Here is a 5,145-nt window from a genome sequence, read left to right on the forward strand (position 1 = left end):
CCGGGAGGGGCTCAGAGTAGAGCAGCTGCTGCTCCACATCGAAAGGAGCCAGCTGAGGTGGTTCGGGCATCTCACAAGGATGCCCCCTGGGCGCCTCCTGGGTGAGGTGTTCCAGGCATGTCCCACCGGGAGGAGGCCCCGGGGCAGACCCAGGACACGCTGGAGAGATTATATCTCTCAGCTGGCCTGGGAACGCCTTGGTATTCCCCCGGATAAGCTGGAGGAGGTGGCTGGGGAGAGGGAGGTCTGGGCCTCTTTGCTTAGGCTGCTGCCCCCGCGACCCGGCCCCGGACAAAGCGGATGAAAATGGATGGATGGATGGAAAATATTTTCACACTCTTGAAATAAAAATTTCTGTCACCACAGTAAATCTAAAATTAAAGTATCAATTGAGTCATCTAATTGTTGAAGTTTCGCAATAATATTGTAGGGTCTTTACCTTAAAATATTAGGGGCCTTGTGCTGACTGTTGTTGTGATTAGGCACTATATAAATAAAATTGAATTAAATTGAATATTGAGTTCAATTCCACCATTGGATCGGGGTCTTTCTGTGTGGAGTTTGCATGTTCTCCCCATGTTTGCGTGGGTTCTCCAGTTTTCTCCCACAGTCCAAAGACGTGCAGTTAGTGGGGATAGGTTAATCGGAAACTCTAAATTGCCCATAGGTGTGAATGTGGGAGTGCATTTGAGTGTGAATGGTTGTCTGTGCATATGTGTTAGCCCTGCAACAGACTGGCGACCTGTCCAGGGTGTACCCTGCCTCTCGTCCTAAGACAGCTGGGAAAGGCTCCAGCACCCCCCGCGACCCTGAAAAAGGATAAGCAGAAGCAAATGGATGATTAATCCATGTAGTAACTAGTTGTATTTTGTATAACTAAAGTAATAACAAAAAAATAGAGTACTATTTTTGCCATATTTTTTGAGTACTATTGAGTACTATTTTTGTGTTTATAAATTAAAATGAAAGTACCTCAAGATTCAAACAAGTCTCAGCTATCTTCAGAAAAATGACACAAGTTTGTAAGATGGGTTAAAGAAAGAAAAATACACTGACCTGTTGAAGCCACAGGGTAGCTTAACTTAAATATGCCAAAGGTTATTCATTTAAAATAAAATATTAATTTTGTTATCACAAAACAATAGTGAATGTTTCACAGAGCTTCACAAACAAGTGTAAACACCATAAATATGGTGTCTATCATATGAAACTAATAATACTGGAAAATGTCTGAGCTGAAATGCAAGAAGTAGTGCATGGTCTCCTATTCCGGCACAATGAAAACTCCTTGGAGCAAGGAGGTGGTTCTTTGTCATTAGCATAGCTTAGGAGGTAGTATGGGTCATCTACTAATCGCAAAGGTGATGGCTCATTCCTGGCTGCTTCAGTTTGCATGCCAAATAGATAGGATACTAACCCTAATTTTTTCTCTGATTCATCTATTGGAATATGAATGCGTCTGAATTTCAAATAGAAAGTACTTAAGGATGAAAATAATGCTTGTGTGTATGGGTGAAGGAGCCATGTTGTATTGAGTGCACCAGGAGAACAGAAAAGCTTATCCGGGGCTGGGTCGTGGGGACAGCAGCCTAAGCAGAGAAGCCCAGACCTCCTTCTCCCCGGCCACCTCCTCCAGCTTGTCCTGGGGAACACCAAGGCGTTCCCAGGCCAGCTGAGAGATATTGCGGATCCTAGGTCTGCCCCATGCCCGGAACACCTCGCCCAGGAGGCGTCCTTGTCAGATGCCCGAACCACCTAAACTGGCTCCTTTTGATGTGGAAGAGCAGCAGCTCTACTTTGAGCCCCTCCCAAATTCATCACCCTATCTCTAAGGGAGAAGCCAGCCACCCTTTGGAGGAAGCTCATTTCCGTCACTTGCAATCTCGTTCTTTCTGTCACTACCCACAGCTCATGACCATAGGTGAGGTTAGGAACGTAGATCGACTGGTAAATTGAGTGCTTCGTTTTTACACTCTTTACCATGATGGACCGGTACAGCGTACGCATCACTGCAGCCACAGCACCAATCCATCTGTCGATCTCCTGATCCCTTCTCCCATCACTCGTGAACAAGACCCTCAATACTTAAACTCCTCCACTGGGGGCAGGAACTTTTCCCTGACGCAGAGTGGGTACTCCACCATTTTCCAGCTGAGGACCATGGCCTCAGATTCGCTGGAGGCTGTCGCCTGATTAAGCCAACAGAACTCATCTGCGAAAAGCAGAGATGAGATTCTGAAAACACCCAAGTATAAGTCTTCCGCCAATTGGCTACACCTAGAAATTCTGTCCATAAAAATTATGAACAGAATCGGTGTGTGGCAAGGATGATGCATGACGGGTCCAGAGGTTTGATTTGAGAGCCAACTTTATTCACACAGTGTGACTGCAGCTCTCAGCTGCAGGCTGCACAGACTCCTTGCCACTACACAGACCAACAACCCTGAATCCGAGGCCGCCCACGCCCCCAGCGGCGGCGGCAACGCTCGTCCGGAGGCCGACCACCGCAGACATGGTCGGGAGCCCCGGCTCACGGGTGGCTGGGCCGGCATATGTCGCTCCGGAGTGACTCGCTCCTCGCCCTCGGCCCCAGGTTGCGCAGACTCCCCTGGGACTGGCACCTCCGCCATCTCCGGCTGGGGCAGCCTCGTCCACTGCTTCCGGCGCTCCCGGCAGGACCAGCCCTTTGCCCGGCTGCTCCCCCTGCTCCAGCAGACGCAGACTAACGCGCGCCTCATCCCCCACCTCCGGCTGCCAAGGTACCTCCCGCATTCCTCAGTACATTCCAGTGGGGGTGGCGGCAGCGGGGCCGCCCAGTCCTGAAGCAGGGCCGCCATCTCCAACATTCTTCTTAGGTGTCGCTCGGTCTCATCCCGCAGTTCTTCCTGCCTGCGGCGCACCTCCGCCGCCTGCTCCTGCTGGGTGGCTGCCATTTCGGCCACTATCTGGGCCAGCTCCTCCCTTCCCTGGTTCAGGTGTGGACCCGCCATGCCACTTCCTTGGTTTTGGCACCACTGTGCCAAGGATGATGCATGATGGGTTCGGAGGTTTACACACACCAACAACCCTGAATCCCCGTGTCTTTAACTCGGCAGGCGTGATTGCGGATGCCATGTAGGTGCGTCTGCATGGCACCACAGACCACGCCCCACCACACGGTGACAAGTCCAGAAACAAGTCCAGACAAAGCTCTTGCAACAGTGATATAAGGATTGAATGGCCCATAGCAATGGACCAGACACCAAATACTCCTGAAGTACCTCGCACCCCCCACTCTGACATGGTCGAATGCCTTCTCTAAGTCCACAAAACACATGTAGACTGGTTGGGCAAGCTCCCATGCACCCTCAACTACCCTCGAGAGGGTAAGGAGCTGGTCGATTGTTCCACAATCAGGGTGAAAACTGCATTGTTCCTACTAACAACTAACAGACGGACTCTCCTTTCCAGCACCCTGGCATAGACTTTCCAAGGGAGGCTGAGTCCTTCCTGTGATAGTTGGAACACACCCTCCAGTCCCCCTTCTTAAAGATGGGAACCACCACCCCGGTCTGCCAATTCAGAGGTACTGTAACTGATCTCCATGCAACATTGTAGAGGTGTGTCAACCAAGACAGCACACCATCCACCAGAACCTTCAGGAACTCAGGGTGAAACTCATCCACCCCAGTGGCCCTGCCACCAAGGAGTTGTTTAATTGCCTCTTCTTTAACTCATATTGCTCCAGCAATGTTGAACTTGTCTGTCACTCCGGGTGAGACCCAGGTCACAGGCTTGTAACTCCTACTTAACTCAATTACGGTACTGCCCAACAAGGAGATGGCAAACTGGAGAAATGGAGGACTTCGGCCTATTATTTCCTCTATGGCATTTAGCCCAACTGACATGGTCTTTAATGTGAGACTTGAACATGCGAGAAAGGAATTCACATACTCTACCCAATTCCAAAAGCAAGACTGACCATACCGCTCATGAAAATACACTTTCAGCTTCACCTACCCCTGATGTCATCTGAGTCTGTGGCTACACCAGTGTCTGTCCATGGTGGGTTGTCTGAACATACCTCTGTGGTGAGTGAAATTCACTTTTCTCTTTATGCTTGCTCAGAGCCAGCAAACCAGAAAACAAAGAGTTTTGTTTTCAGCACCAAAAGTTTAGAAACTGATTCTTTTGTTCCTGAGTCAGCCAGAACTAAAGTTTTCTGTTTTTCTTATAAACTGGCCCACAATAACTTTATGTTTTCAGTGTGTGTGAGTGTGTTTGCAAATGAAAGTTTTGTGTTTCGCAAATGAAACATTGCCAGGTCTGGATCTATGTTGTTAATGAAAGCGTTTTTTAGTGTTGTCTGTCTGAGCCGGCCTCTTAGTTTTCCACACTGACAAGTAGAAGAAAGACAATTGATGTGTCCGAATTCAGGGGAAGGATGCTCCGAAGGACACTACCTACCTACATCATGTAGGTAGTGTCCTTCAACGGACGGGTAGTCAGGAAGTGAGCGGCTGTGGACAGCCTTTTCTTAATAGAAACTTTATTGAACAAACAAAGAGTATAGAACATAACAGGTTGGCTGTGGACAGCCTTCTAGCCTTCGTTGAACTCCGCCCTTACTTAGGTGTTTTTCCGGTCGCTAGCGCCACAGCGCGAAAACGTTAAAATGGACCCAGAAATGTCGCTCCGTTTTCTTATACATTTTTAATTCTCGAGGAGCTAGAAAAACCTTATTGTCGTCGCCCGGTTGTTTTGTACCTTAGGCTCATCAGAGACAATCATATCCAGGTAAAATAATTTCCTTTAATCTACACGCATTTAGGAATTACTTAGCTAATTACACGGATAATTGAATTATTGCCGATGGTGTGCCAAAAAGTGTTCGCCTGCCAAAAACTGATTACCAATATTTCCGTGTGCAATATCTTCATGTATGTTGGTAAAAAAAACTTCGGTGAATATTGTTTACAAATGGGTTATATATATAATTTAAAAATTACCTGTTTTTCAAGTATCTTTATAACTCTGGTTATAATGTAGGTATAGTTGATATATTTGTTGCACTGTCTGCTGCCCTCCTGGCCAGCTTACTCTTAAAAAATTTATTTTTAATGTCAACAAGATTGTTTGTGAACTGGATAAATAAGGGATAAATAA

This window comes from Astatotilapia calliptera, chromosome 7, assembly GCF_964374335.1.
Source record: "Astatotilapia calliptera chromosome 7, fAstCal68.1, whole genome shotgun sequence".
Classification (NCBI taxonomy): Eukaryota; Metazoa; Chordata; class Actinopteri; order Cichliformes; family Cichlidae; genus Astatotilapia; species Astatotilapia calliptera.